This window comes from Nicotiana tabacum, chromosome 17 (genome assembly GCF_000715075.1).
Source record: "Nicotiana tabacum cultivar K326 chromosome 17, ASM71507v2, whole genome shotgun sequence".
NCBI lineage: Eukaryota > Viridiplantae > Streptophyta > Magnoliopsida > Solanales > Solanaceae > Nicotiana > Nicotiana tabacum.
The window spans coordinates 17350715-17371175 of NC_134096.1; the positions used below are offsets into that span (position 1 = coordinate 17350715).

Sequence of the window (20461 nt, forward strand, 5' to 3'; positions counted from 1 at the left end):
TTATCATTTTATTACTTGTACGACCACGTATACTTGTGTGTGCGTTTGGGAGCAACAAGGTTTTGGCGCTGTTGCCGGGAATTGAATATCGACTACTTTCCTGTTTTTGGTTTGATTGTTTATTTCGTCAAGTATAACATTACTTGATTGTTACTCTGATCTCAGGAACTTTGATTGAATTTTTAGGGTCAGAAGCCAGGACAGACTTAAAGGCTTTGACCCTGAACCTGAGAGAACATTTCATAGGAGGTTGAGGGAAACAAGGGATACAAATAATCTTCACGCACTCGTTCAATTTCCTGTGAACATGGCAGAGGAGCAACACATGGCTGTTTAGGAGGTGTCGATGCCCATCATTGCTAATGTCACCTCCACCATTGTGAAGTCCGGAATCACTGGGCACTTTGAACTGAAACAGAGCATGATCCAGCTACTTTATGCAAATGGGTAGTTTATGGGTGTTCCACACACCATATCCTGAACATTTTGGAGATTAGTGATACTTACATCACTAACGGAGTCACTCCAGACTATGTGAGGCTTACACTTTTCCCATTCTCTATGTTGGGCAAAGCAAAGTGATGGATGAAGGCAGAACCAGCTAAATCTATTACATCATGGAATGATCTGGAAAGGAAATATTTGGCAAGGTTCTTCCCTTCAGGCAAAACTGCAAAGATCAGAAGTGAGATAGTCTCCTTAAAACAGAAAGTGGGGGAGTCTCTATACTTAGTTTGGGAGAGGTTCAAGGGGCTGCTCAGAGATTGTCCTCATCATAATCAAACAAACGAAGTGTTAGCTCACATTTTCATAGAAGGGCTACATCCTGAGACAAATTGTGGTAGAAATTGCAGCTGGAGGTCAAGTGTTGGAAAAAAGCTTTGACGAGATATATGAATTATTGAACAAATTATCCATAAGCAATCCGGATTGGCAAGGAGAAATGGGTAGACACATGGTACAAAATCTGCATGGGTTCTCGAGTTAGATGTCGTCTCGGCATTATTAGCACAAATTTCTACACTGACCAACCAAGTTAATCAAATGACCATGGTTATTAACAAACAACAAGCTCAACCAGTGTAACAAGTTCAAGTGTTTTGTGAAGTATGTGCAGAGGGTCACATGAGTGACTTATGCCCAGTTAATCCAGAGTCTGTCTGCTTTGTGGGTAATACAAATAGAGGCCAGGCAAATAAATATGGGAACACTTATAACACCAACTGGAGGAACCACCCAAACTTCTCTTGGGGTGGAAATCAAGGTGCTCGAAATCAATACCGACCACAAGCACCTCAACAACAATGTAGACCACCTCAGGCTGAACAACATGAAAACTCAACAAGTCAGCTTGAGGAAATGATGAAGAAATTGATGGTTGATGAGCAAGCCCAAGCCACAACAATGAGAAATTTGGAGCACCAAGTAGGACAACTTGCTAGTGCCCAAACTACTAGACCAGTTGGAGCTCTTCCAAGTAACACTGAAGCTAATCCTAAGGCATCCATTAATGCCGTGTCATTGAGGAATGGGATAAAATTAGAAGTAGTCCAGTCGAAAAAGAAAACATAGGTGACTTTTAATGAGAGGCCAACCACTAAAGAGTCAGAATCAGAAAAATCAAAGGAAACTAAGAAGCCACCTGAAGAGGCGGTGGCTAAGCAACCTCCACCATTTGTTATGAGGCCACCACCTACGGTCCCTCAAAGATTGCATAAGGTGGATGATAATGTCGCGTATAAGAAGCTTCTTGATATTTTGAAGCTGGTGAAAATTAATATTCCTTTGGTAGACATCTTGCAAGAAGTGCCAAAATATGCTAAATACATCAAGGACATAGTGGCAAATAAAAGGAGGTTGACCGAGTTCAAGACTGTGGCACTCACTGAGGAATGTAGCTCAAGAATTCAAAGCAAGCTACCTCAGAAATTGAAGGATCTGGGTAGTTTCACTATCCAAATCTCGATTGGTAAGCATACAGTCGGGCGAGCCTTATGTGATCTTCGAGCGAGCATTAATTTGATGCCGCTATCTATGTTCAGACAGTTGGGGTTGGATGAGCCACACCCAACAATGGTAATCTTGCAGTTGGATGATCGCTCCCTTGCTCATCCTGACGGAGTGATTGAAGATGTGTTAGTTCAAGTGGGTTCTTTCAGAATCCTTGCTAATTTCATTATCTTGGACTACGAGCCTGATCAGGAAGTGCCATTTATTTTGGGGAGTCCAGGTTTAGCCACGGAACAAGCTATTATTGATGTTTGCAAAGGAAAGATGACAATGAGAGTAGGCGATCGAGTGGAGGTATTCAATGTATATAAAGCACTCAGATTGTCAGCCCACTATGAAGAGCTACCCATGATTTATGTGGTGGAAAGTGATGCTACATCATTAGTGTATTATATGTTCCCTATAGATCATCTTGAACTAGCTTTGAGTGGGGATGAAGAAGACAGTGAAGTTGAAATTATGGGAGAAATTGAGCAAGTACTTGATATGTCCTGTAGTTATGTCCAAGGGTTTGAAAAAAATTGAGAAGTTGGATAGGCATGTCACTCTGAGCCCTCCTAAGCCATCTATTGAAAAAGCTCCAAAGCTAGAACTTAAGCCCCTACCAACGCATCTGTGCTATGCTTATTTAGGGAACTCTCAGACATTTCCCGTGATTATCTCATCTGGCTTGACTAACACACAAGAATAAAAGTTGCTCAGAGTCCTTTGCGAGCATAAAACGGCTATTGGGTGGACAATTGCTAACATCAAGGGAATCAGTCCATCGTTTTGCATGCATAAAATCTTCTTGAAAAATGGACACCGCCTTAGTGTTGAGTAGCAAAGGAGGTTAAATTCCATTATGAAAGAGGCCGTGAAGAATAAAGTAATCAAGTTGCTCGATGCATGTATTATCTTTCCTATTTATGACAGCAACTGGGTAAGCCCAGTTTAATGTGTGCCCAAAAAGGGGGGATGACTGTAATTGAGAGTGAGAAAAATAAGCTAATTCCTACTCGCACTGTGATGGGGTAGAGAGTCTGCATTGATTATAGAAGGCTCAACAAAGTAGCCTGCAAGGACCACTTTCCACTTCCATTCATTGACCAAATGTTGGATAGATTAGCGGGGCATGAATATTATTTCTTCCTTGATGGTTATTCGAGATACAATCAGATTGCCATATGCCCAGAGGATCAGGAGAAGACCACTTTTAATTGTCCTTATGGTACTTTCGCCGTCAAGTGAATGCCTTTTGGTCTTTATAATGCACCAGCTACTTTCCAGAGATGCATGATGGCTATTTTCACCGATATGGTTAAAAGTTTTGTGGAAGTTTTTATGGATGATTTTTTAGTCTTTGGGTCTTCCTTTGTTAGCCCATTGTGAAGAAACAAATCTGGTATTGAATTAGAAGAAGTGTCACTTTATGGTGCACCAGATTGGTCCTTACCATTTGAACTTACGTGTGATACGAGTGACCATGTTGTTAGGGCAGTGCTAGGCTAGAGGAAAAACAAGGTGTTTTATTTCATCTACTATGCAAGTAGGACTCCTGATGACGCACAACTGAATTACACCACCACTGAAAAGGAGTTGTTAGCCGTTGTGTGGGCCTTTGAGAAATTTTGGGCATACTTGGTGGGAACAAAATTCATAGTCCATACCGATCATGTAGTAATCAAGTATTTATTTACAAAAAAAGAATACAAAGCTAGATTGATACACTGGGTTTTGTTGTTGCGGGAATTTGATGTAGAAATGTAAGATCGAAAGGGCATAGAGAACCAAGTAGCTGACCATATATCAAGGCTGGAAAATCACCACCACGTGGAGAAGGGTGGCCAAATTAAAGAAGTATTTCCTGATGAGCAATTTTTTGCTATCACCCAAGACCTTCCCCCATGGTATGAGGACTATGTGAATTATCTTGTGAGTGGGGTACTTCCTCTTGAAATTGAATCTGAAGCTAGAAAGAGGTTTCTACATGATGTGAACTTATACTATTGGGATGGGCCATATTTGTACAAACAATGTGTTGATCAGTTGATGAGGAGATGCATTCCAGAAAAAGGAGGCAGAATTAGTATTGTATGATTGTCATGCATCACCTTATGGGGGCCATCATGGAGGAGATAAAGCAACTGCAGAGGTATTACAATCTGGTTTTTTTTGGACAACTTTATTCAAGAATGCCCATGCATTTGGTAAGAAGTGTGACCAATATCAGAGAACAAGAATAATCACTAGGAGGCATGAGATGATTTTGAATAACATCCTGGAGATTGAGATTTTTGATGTATGAGAGATAGAGTTTATGGGACAATTCCCATTTTCCATAGGAAACAAATACATTTTTCTAGCAGTTGACTACGTGTCAAAATGGGTAGAGGCGATCGCATTGCCAACAAATGATGCCGTGGTGGTAGCTGCGTTTGTGAAAAAGAATATATTTTCGAGGTTTGGGACTCCACGTGCATTTATAAATGATGAAGGGATGCATTTTTCCAATCGATTGTTAAATAACCTTTTAACTAAATATGGGGTATGCCATAGATTTGCGATAACATATCATCCTCAAACGAGTGAACAAGCTGAGGTGTCAAACATAGAAATAAAGCAAATATTAGAGAAGACGGTGAGTGTAAATAGGAAGGATTGGACTGTAAAGTTAGACGATGCCTTGTGGGCATATAGAACTGTATACAAAACACCAATTGGGGCGTCGCCGTATAAGCTTGTTTATGGAAAGGCATGTCACTTGCCTGTTGAACTTGAACACAAGGCATAGTGGGCCATTAAAAAGTTGAATATGCACCTTGACGCCGCGGGTGAGAAAAGACTCCTACAGTTGAATGAATTAGATGAGTTCAGGATGCACTATTATGAAAATGCTAAGCTATATAAAAAGAAGACTAAAAGATGGCATGACAAGCGTATCAAGCCACATCACATCGAGCCAGGCCAACTGGTATTATTGTTCAATTCTAGACTAAGGCTATTTCCTGAGATATTAAAATCGAGATGGTCATGCCCTTTTCAGGTGGTGAGAGTCACTCCTTATGGTGAAATTGAGTTACGAGCTTTAAATGGTGAAAGAAAATTTATGGTGAATGGACAAAGAGTCAATGATTATTGGGGAGGAATAATTGATCATGAGAAGACCAAACTTGTACTCGCTAACGAGTAAGCGAGGCCATGCTTCGTGCTGCGACGTTAAATCAGGCGCTTGTTGGGAGGCAACCCAATTTTTATTGCTTTCATAGTTTAGCTTCTTAACTTTTTTAGTTAGAGTAGAGTAGAGTTGCATTTTCTTTATAGGCATAGAAATTATAAGTATGGTGTAGGACATGTAAATTAGGTATATAAAAGGCTCGGGGGAACGAGATGTTTCTTAAAAAAAAAAGTATCGAAAACAGCTTCAACGCTAGTGCCTAGCACTGCCTGGGACACTACAGGTAGAATTCGCAAGACCCCCCAGCGCCAGGCATAGCGTTGATCGCTGAGCTGGGGGTGTCCAGGTATTTGTTTTTTTTTAATTATTATTTTCGTTTTTGTTTACTAAGTAACCCATACCCATAAAACCCAACCCATATACCCATCTACACTAACATTATAACCCATCTTATTACCCATAACCATACCCATACCCAACTCAACTTAAACCATAAACAAATTAAACTAAAAATACCCCAAGTTGAAACATCAGAAAATGCACTCCTCTCTCTCTCTCTCTCTCTCTCTCTCTCTCTCTCTGCCGCGAACTCCTTCTTCTCTTTATCTCTAAGTTTCTCAAGTTTTCTTGTTCTCTCATCCTAAACTCTATAGGTATGTTCTTCTTCTTCTTCTTATTCTTCTTCTTCTTCTTCTTCTTCTTCTTTTTGTGTTCTAATTGGTAGATAATAATGTACATCCCATCCCCAAGTGCCCTAATCCTCAAAATTTCCCCTTTGTAGTTTTGTTTGATGAATATTTATGGTGGGTGGTCCACATTGGTCGAAAATTGTTTGGTTATTGTGTATATGGAGAAGTAAACTAGAATTCCCTCTACTTCATTGAAATTTGGGAGGGCCACCATGTTCCACAATTATTGAACTAGAATGCACAAGCTTTATGCCCACAAGGTGTTTGTTAAAATATTTGTATGAAGATTTTAGTGTACCGATGAAGTCTGAGTAACCGAGTATATTTGTGTATGAATTTGGGCTAAGTGTGGGGTGTGTGGGGATGACTTTACATGATAGAGAGCTTGTCTTTGATGCAAACATGTTCCTAAACCATCTATCTTATATAATGTATGTTGTAGAATATTGTAAATTTAGCTAATTTAATGTAGTGTAGTAGTTGTAGAAAGGTGAGTAACACATGCCTCTTACTTGCCTTATGGTGAATTCACTAAGCCATGATCACTCCCTTGTGTCTGGCAATTATTAGTGCCTTTTAACTATTGTACGACATGGGGAAGTCTTGAGTACCCATATCTTTGGAGTGTAACACTTGAGCATTTTAGATCAAAGTTATGAAGTATTGTACATTATGCCTTCGGTTTTAAGTGTGGGGTCATTCGTGACTTGTGTGACAACCTTAGGCATATTTCTTGATGAGTTCTCACATTCATGCTTATTTTGTGTTTTAGGATATTATGGCTCGTGATAGTTCTAGAAAAGGCAAGGGAATAGGAAAGTCCTCCTCTACTACCCCCGCGCCTAAAAAGCGCAGGCAGAGAGAAGGCTCTTCGCGACAAGCAAAAGGGAAACAGGTGGCTGAGGCATCCCAGCAGGTTCCATTACCACCAAGGCCTGGGTTGAAAGTAGTATCTGATGGAGCTATTGCATGGCACAGGAATTTCATGCCATATGGGCGGTATGTCTCCGAGATGGGGATAAATTTCAAAGCTTTGGACCGAAACTTCCCAGGTTTCCTTCGCTGATTACGTGCATTAAATATGTACAAACTCCTAGAATGCCCTGGACATACAAATTTTAGCATGGTTAGGGAATTTTACACCAACTGGGATTACAAATCGTCTATGTCATATGTACGTGGGAATGACATGCCATTGGATATGAGGGCCTTATGTATGTTTTTAGGGGTTGAGAATGCTGACCCGAAGAGCCTCCAGAAATTTGTTAGAAGCCCAAAATACACATTAATACGTCACACTCTTTGTGGCGTGGATTCAAATGCCAAGTGGACCAGGACGCAAGGCGAGATGCACAATAACATGGTTCGCTCTGATTTGTTGTATATCTTGTATCAATTTATTTTAATTTGTCTCTTTAATTAGTTCTACTGAGTCTAGTGTTAGTTTAGTTTGTTTTAGAAATAAATAAATAAATATATATATATATAGAGAGAGAGGAAAAGAAAAAAAAATAAAAAAATGAGAAACATCTCGGACTTTTCCCGACGATGGATCTTTTGGACAATTATTTTGAGGGATAAAGTCCTATTAAAAACACCAAAAAGATTTTTTTTTTAGGATAGTTAGGTAGTATCCCTTGATTTTTCTTTGGGCGTCGGTTCTTTTCCAAGGGTGTAGCTTGAACCGGTACTTTTTTTAGGAGTAGTATAGGAAGAAACTGAGTTGCTCAGAGCAACCTAGTGACATGTTTGGCGCTGGCACATTAGGCTATGACATGTATTCTATTTCCCCGTGTATTTGTTTTAAATTGTGATGTCTAAGTAAAGTAAATAGCCTATTTTGTGACGCCTTGTATCAGTTGTTTGACTTGTATGCCTCACAGTGCAATGTTGCTTAAGTTTTCTCAATGTGTTCTTGCTTGACTTGAGAGTTGAAAAAACCGTCGTGACTGAGTCATGTGCAAGGTGTGTGTGAGAATTTGTGATCTTCTGTGCTATCCTGTGTAGTCTAGAACTTGCCCCGTGTGTTAATCAAAGAGAAATTGTGAGTTGTGCTAATCTAGGAGATGATGTAGGTGTTTTCTTGCTTGATCAAAGATGTGCTTGTCACATAAATAAAAGTTTCCATTTCGAGCCCCTTTGAGCCTATAGACCTTTTCTTTGGTACCCATATTAAGAGTCATACCCCTATTTTGTTCTTAAATTGAGATTGTTGAACCTCTACCTCCTGAGGAACTTAGTCGCTTAAAGAAGTAAGGTTAGAGATTGGGGAGAAGCTTTTGAGTTGAACCATGGAAGGGCCCTTTGGTGCACAAAAATCGATATCAAAAGTCACTAGCCGATGAACTTTAATGTATCGAGTGTGTGTAGAGACAAAAAAAAAGAGAAAAAAGGAGAGAACGAAAAAAGAAAAATTTCAAGAAAAGGAAAAAAATGATAGTTAAAGAATGAAGAAAAATACACACCTCCAATTCTTATTAATTTGTGCTAGTGGGAGTATAGAAGTGCTTAATGAAAGTAAGGTCTATGTTGCATATAATTTGTGGCAAGTGATTTGATTGAGGAGAATATGTGTTTGAATTTTTAGTGTAGTGTATTAAAGTCTTAGGAGGGTTAGTCACTATTTCTAAATGTATCATACTCGTCCCTTAGCCTACATTACAACCTTAAAGGCCTAATTGATCCTAGATTTGGCTAGCTTAAATTAGTATAGATTTACACTACATGCAATCTTATGGTACGACAACGGGATGCATACAAATTCTTTATTAGAGTGAGCGAATTTTTATTCAATTGTGTGAGGTCCTTAATCTATATTCAAAAGCATATTTGAATGTGTGGACTAGTCTATATTCACTCTTTTACTTGTTGGTGCGTGCACATGATCTCATGAATGATTGGTAATATTGTAAATTTTCTTGTTGGACGAGTGGGTGAGTTAAGGCTGCTTAGTGGTTACAAGTCGACTTTTGAGGTTGGGTGGTGACAAATAGGTTGTTGGAATTGATTGAATTGAAATGTTATACTTGGGCATGCTTAAACGGGAAGAATGTAAAATTTTGTATGTTCATGCTTGTGTGCCGGTATTGATCATAGTCAAGGGTAGAGTGTATGGTTAAAAGTTGAATTGCTCCTCTATAGTTGAGACTTGTACATAGTTGGGGGTTTATTTGATAGTGCCATTGCTCGAGGACGAGCAAGAGTCTAAGTGTGGAGTGCTGATGTTTGTCTTAAAGTATATATATATATTTATATGTATATCGCCTCATGTTTTACTTTTGTTTCATGGATTTAGGATGTAAAATGTGTTGATTTATATTAATTTGAGGTGTGTTTATGTGTAGGAATGATCCGGGAGCAATTGGGGGCAAAATGTGCGATATTAGAGTCAAAACAGACGAAAAAACAAAAAAAAAGGAATTTCCAACGCCGCAGCAAGTGCCTAGCGCTGGGCTGGGCGCTGGTGGCATGACTTCTGTCCAACTTTGCCCGGAACTAGATTATTTCTGCCCTAGACCTACCCAAGACGTATAAAAGTTAGATTAAGCTTAACTTTCGAGGGGAGGCGCCACTTTGAAGGGAAAAGACACACGACAAATATTCGGGAGCAAAGAGATCTCAGTTTGCTTCATCTTTTCTTAGTATTTTCAATTATCCAACACTTATGAAATTGTTTGCTATTATCATGAGTGGCTAAAACCCATAGTTCAGGGGTTGTGATTTAGCCATGAATATTGTTGTTTAACGTTGACTTAATCTTGATTATAATTTACTAATATATAGTTGTTTCTTTAATTCTGTGATTAATTTCTTAATTAACTGACGAGCAGTTAGGTTCTATTTACTATCTATGCTATGCTTGGGAAAGCCATGTTTAGATTAGAGAAGAATTGAAGAGAGCATGATCTTAACTCTTGGGGGGGTGTATTTGTGGTTATGATAGGAATTACCTAGTCACCGTGTTTAATTAAATATCGTAATCTTAATGCGTTCTTGATAGATTGATTCCATAGGAATATAGGCGTTAATCTATTTTGAATAGGCGAGTAGTACTTCGGTAGAAGCCTATGAAAGTAATTATCGATTAATTAGCAACCATGAGTGAATTGTATGAAAGGGAGAATTAACTAGAACACAATAGGATTGGTGAATCGATCACAACCCTAAAATATTTATCTCTACTGAATAATAATCTTGGTGATTTTAGTGGGTAGTTGATACAAGTTTGTGTGCGTTCGACACTCGACTTATCATTTTATTACTTGTACGACCACGTATACTTGCATGTACGTTTGGGAGCAACAGTGCACAAGGACCTACCCCTTCGCTAACGAGTGACCTACTTCACGGAAGGAAAGGGTAAAAAATTCCAACAAGGCTCAGAATACTCTACGCGAATGCGGGAGGATCATCGCGAACGCGTAAAAGGACACTAGAACTAGAAAAACTAGCAACTTTAGAATTCCTTCCAAGTCCCGAAATGTGCCGAACAAAGTCTGAATCACTCCGAGACCCCCAGAACCTCCACCAATAATACCAGCAAGTCCTAAAATATCATACGAACTTAGTCAAGCCTTCAAATCACATCAAACAACGCTAAAAATCCAAATTGCACATCGATTAAAGCCTAATGAACTTTAGAACTTCATACATCTACATCTGATGACGAAAACCTATCAAAACAAGTCCGATTGGTCTCAAATTTTGCACACAAGTCACAATTGATATTACAGACCTACTTCAACTTCCAGAATCGGAATCTGATCCCGATATTAAAAAGTCCACTCCCTGTCAAACTTCTCAAAAATCATCCAATTTTCCAACTTTCGCCAACTAACGCAAAAATGACGTACGGACCTCTAAATCAACCTCCGAACACACTTTTAAGACAAAAATCACCCTACAGAGCTATTGGAACCGTCAAAACTCCATTCCGAAGTCGTATTGACTCCATTCGATCTATGGTCAACTCCTACGAAATAACTTCAATTTTAGGGACTATGTGTCCCATTTCACTATGAAACTAAAACCGAACCTCTCGGAAAGCCACATAACCACATAATGAAATAAAGGGAGCAATAAATAGGGTTTCAGGGCTAAAACTCTCAAAATGACTGGCCGGGTCGTTACAACAACCGACTTTATATACTTAATAAGTAACAAACCTAATATTAGGTTGAAACAGTGATGAGCTGAGACAAGGGTCAGACTCCAACACCAATAATCAGCAACTGTTCATAACAATATAATAAAAGCAACACAAGTAATAACTCAATAATAAGGATGCTTAGATCATTCATAGTTCCGAAAAATAGAAATTTACTTTTCAAGTGTAACAGTAAAACTCAATCTTTTGCCGAAAATACCAAAAATATGAGTAAGTTTGAAAACTGTGATTTTTCTCAAAACATTCAACAATAGATAAGAAATTTCATTATCAGATGGAATGGGGGGAAATTACTTCTTTATACCTACATATCAAGTATGCATTTCTTATGCAATGCATCACAGTGATGAACCCATGTACACACACTCTCAGAGTACTCAATCTCATTGTACAACGCAGATCTAGCCCAAGGAAGATCCATCCCTCACACTCAGTCACTCAGTACGGTATAGGGAAATTCCAACACAGGGAAGATCCATCTCAAATATAAATAAATAATCACTCAGTCACTCAGTACTGTATAGGAACATCCAGCCCTGGAAGATCCATCCTGAATATAAATAGTGGCTGACATCCAGTCACTCAGTATTGTATAGGGAAAATCTAGTATAGGGAAGATCCGTCCCAAATATAAATATTTAGGGCAAAATCCAGTCCAGGGCAGATCCAGCCTAAATATAAATAACAATTGCGCTCACGGGGGGTGTGCAGACTCCAGAGGGTCTCCCTCACCCCAAGCGTTATAATAAGCCAAATCCAGGCATAAATCAATAAAACATCTTGCGATGTGCAGCCCGATCCCATAAATATCACTCACAATAAGTCCCTCGACCTCACTCAGTCATCAATCTCTCCAGTCTCTCGAACTCACAATGTCATGAAACTAGTCCAAAATGATGATATGGTGTATCAATAGCAACAGAGACTGAGATATGATATGCAATAAATGAATATGACTGAGTACAAAATTACAATTTAAACATATAATTCGACAGTAAAAATGATTTCAGCGGGTCCCAATAGTACCAACATTTGCCTAACCATGATTTCTAACATGAGTCACAACTCAGTTTCTATAACAAATCGAAAATACAATTTAATTGACTACACAACTCTACGTAATCAATTGGGTCACAATTACTACGGTGCACGTCACACGCCCGTCACCTAACATGTGCGTCACCTCCAAGAAAATCACATAACACGTATAAGCAGGGTCCATAACCTCAGCTCCAAGTTTAGATGTTTTACTTACTTCGAACAAGTCGAATCCTATATCGAGCAAGCTAAACAATAATCCGGAAATTCCATTCCGTGTGTATCAACCTCCGAACACCTTCCTATCTCCTCAATTCCAAGCCAAACGATCTGAAACTAGTCAAACGACGTGCAAATTAATCAAAATACACTCCAATGCTTACAATTTAATAATTAAAAATTTCCAACTCCGCTTGAAAAGTCAACCAAAAGTCAATAGTGGGACCCCACACTTAGAACTTGATGAAACTTATAAAATCCGATGACTCATTAAATTGCGAGTCCAACCATACTAGTTTCACCCAAATCCAACTCTGAATCAATGTTCAAAATTCAAAAACTTACTCTATGAAACTTTAGGCTAAAACCCCCAATTTCTCTTTAAAATTCATAATTCAATTACCAACAATGAAGATAAAATCACGAAATATAATCAAAACCAAGTATGAAACACTTACCCCAAACCTTGTGAGTAAATTACTCTCCAAAGACGATTAAAACCGAGCTCCAAGTCTCATAATGAGAATAAAATGACCAACCCTAGAAAATATAGCTTTTGCCCAGCCATTTTTTGCTTTTGCAAACAAAGGGCCGCTACTGTGGCGTTGCTTCTGCGCACACGCAGGTGCGCCTCTTCCTCCGTATCTGCGATGATCCCGAGCCAAGACTTCCTTCCTCCATATCTGCATCTGCAGACTTGCATCTGCGTCCATTCTTCCACAAATGCGGAAACACCAGAACGAACAGCCTTAGCCAAATGCAACATGCGATAAAATGGTCCGAGCCTCATCTGATACTCACCCGAGCCCCTCGGGACTCCATACGAATATACAAACAAGTTCCATGACATAACGCGGAGCTACTCGAGGCCTCAAATCACCCATAACAATATCGAAACGGGGAATCACACCTCAAATCAAAAGTAATGAACTTAGAACTTTCAACTTCCAAAACTCGTGCCGAAACATATCAAATCAACTCGGAATGAAATCAAATTTCGCACACAAGTTCCAAATGACATAAAGAAGCTATTCTAATTCCCGGAACCACAATAAGAGTCTGATACAATCTAATTCAACTCCCGATCAAACTTGTGAACTTTCGAAACCTTCATATTTCCAATTTTTGCTAATTAGCATCGAATCCTTGTAGAAATATCCAAATGCATATCCGGGCATACGCCAGAGTCCAAAATCACCATCCGGGCCTAACGGAACCATCGAAACGGAATTGTAGGGTCAAATTAACAAAAGTCAAACGTGGTCAACCCTTCTAACTTAAGCTTAAATCATGAAATTCATTCTTCCAAATCTATTCCGAATAACCTGAAAAACAAAACAGACGATTCACACAAGTCATAATGCATCATACGGAGCTACCCACACCCTCAAACTACCAAGGGAAGTGCAAATGCTCAAAACGACCGATCAGGTCATTACAATAGGCCGCTAATTAAAGGTTTTAAATGGGTAGGGTCGGGCCAGCCCACTAACAACCAAGTTCGACCCAGTTCAGCGGGTTAGCCCGATCTAGTAAGGGGTGGGACGGGTTGGCTAGGGTAGGGGATTATTCCGGACAGGGTCAGACCTTTTTTGGCTACCGTTGCACCAGAATTCAATTAGCCTGGTAACCCGTTCATGGTGTTTTTACCATGTTCTAGCTGGTCCGGCCCGGTTTATGTGGTAATTTTTTTTTAATTCTGACCGTTGCCAACGGTCAAAATAAAAAATGACCGTTGGGCAGCAGTCATTTTTTGTACTTTTAGTCATTTCATCCTATCCCCTTACTAAAATAGCCCCTCCACCCTCTAATAATTGATAAATTACATTCTTAACTTTTTAATAATTATAAATAGCCTCCGTCTTCTTTATTTTTTTCACAACTTCCTCTCTTCTTCTATTCTAATTCTCTCTTGATTCCCTCTTTATTATTGCTCTCACATTCTCAATTAATTATTATTTCATGTTTATCAATTACTTACGGTTACCACTACAAAATTATAATTATCAATTGAAGTATGATATCAAATTTAGTGCGGCATCCGGACTCTCGGTACACTCGTGCAATATTTTTTTCTTCTTTGGTGTTTATTTTATTTTATTATTTAGAATTATTAATTCAGTTTTTTAAATTTAATTTACAAAATGGATATATTTAGAGCAGCCAAAAAAGCATGTACTAGTTAGGGTGGTACTTGTAAGAGTAAAAATACTAAAAGATCAAGATGTGGTACTAGTTCTTCTAGTATCTTTACACATATTTCTGAAAGTTAACCTGAAAATTTAAATGTAGATTATGAACAACTTCAAGAAGATTATGGTATAGATGATAATTTAGATGATATTGAGACACCTGATAATATTGAAACACCACCACCTACACCTGGTACTGCTAGTCAAAATACTACGGGTGCGGTCATGGTAATATAGGTAGGCATCCTCTCCCTATTAAGAAGAATCGAGGATTACGAAGTAGGTGTTGGCAAATTTTTGAAAGACTAGAAGAATATAAAAATGATGTAAGATCTACTATATTTCAGGAAGTTTATAAACATGAGACCATAGGTAAGCAAGGGGGAACGGGTCAACTTCGTACGCACATGTTAGATAACCACCCAATTGCATGGGGAGCTAATGAACAATCTGACCAACAAAATGTTAACCCGAGTACTAGAGGTTTAATGGGTAAATATGATATATTGAAAGATCGGGAAGAATTAACTAAAATGATTGTTTTAGGTTGTTTACCTTTTAGCTTTGCTGCTTCACCATATCTTGTTACTTATATTCAAAGAATTTAAAATCCTTTATTTAAAGGTATTCCTAGAAGTACTTGTAGAGTTGACATCTTTTGTTTTTTTGGATAATATCAGGCATATATCTGTTATTTGTTCGCTAGTCTTCCTTATAGAGTTTCTCTTACTTCTGATATTGGTCGTGCTGCTAATGGAAATGATTATTTGACGATTACATGCCATTGGATAGATAATAATTTTTGTATGCAAAAAAGTATTATTGCTTTTAAAATATGATGAAGATCAAAGTCATACTAGTGTATTTATAAGTAATATTATCCATGAAGTTGCTATATTTTACAATCTTGAAGAAAACGTTTTGTGTATGTCATTTGATAATGCTTCTAACAACAATGCTGCTATTTCACTAATAAAAATGCATCTACACCCACCACTTCCTAAAATATTTCATGTTAGGTGTGCATGTCATTTTTATAATTTAGTTGTTAAGAGTGTCCTTGAATTATTTAAAAATGAGATTACTTTAGTTAGAAGAATCGTTGGTGTAATTCAAGTAAATAATAGAAGTGCCAGATTAAATGCATGTAAGGATAAATGTGAACAATATGGATTAAGACCAAGACTCATGCCTGAAGAAATAATTACTAGGTGGGATTATACTTTTTATTCTTAAGATGTTGTTGTAAATATAGAATGCCTATAACTGAAGTTGTTAATTCTCATTGTATCGATCCTAACAGCTTGTTAACATCTAGTATTTGGAAAGTCATTGAAGATGTGGTAAACATTTTACAAAAAAACTATGTAGCTACACGTGAGTATTCTAGAGCTTATTATCCTACTATTACAAATGGTTTAGTACATATAGCTGAAATTTCTCTTTTTTTCCATAATTTAAAGAAGAAAGAGGGATATAGTTCTGTCATTAAATCTATGCTAGATAAATTTAAGAAATATTTATATCTTATTCCCCATATTTACCTAATTGGTTCTATTTTAAAACTTTCTACCAAATTGGCTACTTGTCGCCAATTAATCATTACTTTATATGCTTATATGGATATGGGACCAACTGAAACCCCTGATATTGACACTTTATTTATGATATACACAAACATTTACAAGCTTTATATAATTATTATGCTAACATTGTTGATGCTTCTTCTTCTATAGATGCAAATGCAAATATTCCTTCTTCTGCTAGAGCGCATTTAGCTAAGCAAGGAAACAACTAGGAGATACCCGTCACTCATTGGGTAACAACGATTTGGAAACTCTAGTGTTCTTCAGATATTGCATAAGATCAGAACGGTGAAATCAAGAGCATGAAGAGGTAGATGAACTGGAGGATCAAGAAATTGGAGATATAATGGTTTATGGTTTTGATTCAAGCAATGCCGGAAACCAAGAACCTTGTGTTGACTTTGAAGAAATTACAAAAATAATGTAAAGCATGTGATGTAGTTTTTTTTTTTAATTTTCATGGTGACAATTTATGCACCGAGCTACATACTCAACTATGTCCTTCTTCATCCGCCCCCACCAATAGTGCTGCCTCAGGTCCTGATACATCTTTGCATCACCTGGATGAATGGATTACCGTGAACTATGAGCCTCCTAGATAATAAACTCATGCAAACCATCTACATTGGGTACACATAGCCTGCCATGCATCTGTAATACACTATTATCTCCGATAGTGACTTCCTTGGCATCACCGAGCTGAGCCGTGTCCTTAAGGACAAGTAAATGGGGGTCATCATACTGACGCTCCCTGATACGATCATAAAAAGAAGACTGAGAAACCAGACAAGCCAAAACTCTGCTCAGCTCGAAAACGTCAAATCTGACAAACTTGTTGGCCAAGGCCTAAATAAGTGTCTCTGTTGCCGGTAGATATGCCAAGCTGCCCAAACTCTCCGCCTTGCGACTCAAGGTATCGGCCACCATATTGACCTTCCAGGGATGATATATAATGGTGATATCATAATCCTTAAGCAGCTCCAACCATCTTTGCTGCCTCAAGTTAAGATCCTTCTGTTTAAACAGATGTTGTAGACTCCGGTGATCGGTGTAGACCTCACAAGGGACACTATACAAGTAGTGCCGCTAGATCTTTAAGGCATGAACAATAGCTGCTAACTCAAGGTTGTGGATAGAATAGTTCTTCTCATACACCTTCTGTTGTCTAGACGTGTAGGCAATCACCCTACCGCCCTTCATCAACACGGTGCCAAGATCAATGCACGGCGTGTCACAATACTCTGTATAAAACCCCAAACTAGTAGGCAACACCCACACTGGGCTGTAGTCAAAGCAGTCTTGAGGTTTTGAAATTTATCCTCACAATCCTTGGTCCACCTGAACAGAGCACCATTTTGGGTCAATCTAGTCATAATTGATGTAATAGACGAGAAACCCTCTACGAAACTGCGTTAATACCCCGTCAAGCCAAGAAAACTTCGGATCTCCATAGTTGTGTATGATCTAGGCCAACTCTTCACTGCTTCAATCTTCTTCGGATCTACATTGATCCCCTCACTTGATAACACATGACCTAAAAATGCCACTGAATCTAGCCGGAATTCACACTTCAAACATTTTGCATACAACTTCTTTTCTCTCAATGAGTGAAGCTCAATCCTCAGGTGCTGCTCATGATCCTCTCGGATCCAGGAGTACACCTGTCATGACCCAATATCCACCTAGTCATGATGGCACATAACCCAACTTGTAAGGTAAGATAATTATCAACTATCTAATAAAATTAATATTTAACTAACTCTAGTACACTCCCTAGTGACTAGTAGTACAAATCATGAGCTTCTAAGATTAGAATTTACAAAGCTGGAATGAAATAAATACATCATCTATTCGAAATGTACATAAACACATTTTTATAAATCTATAGCTACCTTGAACAAGAGGCAGCTACAAGTGGAATGCAGGTACATCTTCAGGAACAATTCCCATCAGTCTCTGCAACATCAGTATCCAACATCTGCACGCAAGGTGCATAAGTATATTATGAGTACAACCTACCTCATGTACTCAATAAGTAACGAATCTAACCTTAGGTTGAAAGTAGTGACGAACTGGAACAAAGGTCGGGACCAACACCAATAGCCAACAACAGTCCATAACAACGTAAAGCAAGGAATAAAAGAAATAACTCAGAGATAAAATACCCAGCTTAATCATGATTTCCAAAAATATGAGTAAGTTTGAAAACAGTAGTTTTTCCCAAAAATCCTTTCAACCATAGATAAGATGTTCCATTTGTTTATTTCCAGATAGCAAGTGTAAAATGCATCACTATGCCCATATGTCAATAAATTTGAGAAGTCATGAATGACGTGATACCGTACAACATGAGGAATATACATCTCTATGCATGTATGTCATGTGTGCATGGCAATACAGTGTATCTCAGAAATGAACCCATGTACTCACACTCTCAAAGTACTCAATTTCACTATCTCAGACTTTCAACTCATCATGCTCCATTACTCATTACTGTATATGGACAATCTGGCCCAGGGAAGATCCATCCTGGAATATATATATACATCAACTAACCATTTGTCACTCAGTACTGAGTAGGGCCAATCCAGTCCATGGGGAAGATCCATCCCCAGGTATAAATACTTCGGGCAAGATCCATGTCCAGGGAAGATCCATCCCTCAACATAAATTCTTCGGACAAGATCTATGTCCAGGGAAGATCCATCCCTCAATATAAATGCTTCGGACAAGATCCAAGTCTAGGGAAGATCTGTCCCTCAATATAAATCAACAGCGCTTAGTGGGAGTGTGTGCAGACTTCGGAGAAGGTCCTTCAGCCCAAGTGCTAAAATCCCCACGGACAACTCACGTGCTATTGTATCAATATCTCAAAATCAGGCCCTCGATCTCACTCAGTCTTTAACCTCTCCAGTCTCTCGGGCTCACAATGACATGAACTAGCCCAAAATGATGATATGATGTATCAATAAATAACAACAGAGACTGAGATAAGATATGCAATGAATGAATGTGACTGAGTATGACTTTGCAATGTAAGGAAATAACTCAACAACAGTAATGACCTTAGTGGGTCCCAACATAATAAGCATGTAGCCTAGACATGGTTTCTAACATGAATCATAGCTCGATAACTTTAGTACATAGAGATTTCATCATCATAGATAAGTCAAGGAAACTATAAAATACTACACAAATAACAGAGTCACAGTTCACATGGTGTACGCCCACACGACCGTCACCTATCATGTGTGTTACCTCAACACCAAACACATAATACGTATAGTTAGGGTTCATACCCTCATCACCAAGATTAGAAGAGTTACTTACCTCGAACAAGTTGAATCCAATGCCGAGCAAGCTAAACAATGCTCCAGGAATTCCATTTTGTGCGTATCAACTTCTGAATGCTTTTTATTTCTTCAATTCAAGCCAAACGACCTGTGTCTATTCAAACAACATGCAAATAAATCACAATTTACTCTAATGCTTACAAATTAACAATTAATGAAAATTCCCAACTCTGCTTGAAAGAATCGACAGTGGGACCCAAGTCTCAATATTCGACAAAACTCACAAAGTCCGACAACACATTCAGTTACGAGTTCAACCATACTAATTTCACTTAAATCCGACTCCGAATCGATGTTCAAATCATGGAAATTCATTTTTATGACATTGTAGAAAATTCCTTCGATTTCTCTTGAAAATCAATAATCTAACGCCGAAAAGGATTATTAATTCATGTAATATAATCACAAGGGAGTCAAGAAAACTTACCCAAGTTGTGTGGAAATATTCCTCTCCAAAGTCGCCCAAAACGAGCTCCAAAATTCGAAAATGGATAAAAATGTTGAATCCTCGAATATAAGGCATTCTGCCCAGCGTTTCCGCATTTGCGGTCGCATTGTCACATCTGCGACCACCGCTTCTATGGTATAAATATCGCTTCTACGAGAATATCTTGGTCACCAATGATCGCTTCTGCGATGCCTAGGACCACATCTGTGGTCGCACTTTTTTGCAACATGCTCTGCACTTGCGAAGTGCATCGCTCCTGCTTTTTCCAGTGACCGCACTTGCGATTGCACAGGTGCGCAATTGTGCCCGCTTATGCGATGAACAACTTGCCTCCCCATTTAGCTTCTGCACTCCATTCCTTGGTTCTGCAAGCTCGCACATGCGAGCCCATTTCTGCAGGTGCGATTGCATTAATAGGCAGCACCAAGTTCCAATTGTTCTAAGTCCGAATTTGACCCGTTAACTATCCGAAACTCACCCGAGGACCTGGGACCTCAACCAAATTTACCAACATGTCCTAAAATATCATATGAACTTAGTAGAACCTATAAATCACATCAAACAATGCTAAAAACATGAATCATACCCCAATTCAAGTTTAA

General features: G+C 38.6%; 1 non-coding gene across 1 annotated transcript; it reads right to left on the minus strand.

Moving 5' to 3' along the window:
• Positions 1-675: 675 nt before the first annotated feature.
• Positions 676-780, minus strand: LOC142172252 (small nucleolar RNA R71). Its single transcript, XR_012701626.1, has one exon. It is a non-coding gene; the product is annotated as a small nucleolar RNA R71 (small nucleolar RNA).
• Between the last annotated feature and the right edge of the window lie 19681 nt (positions 781-20461).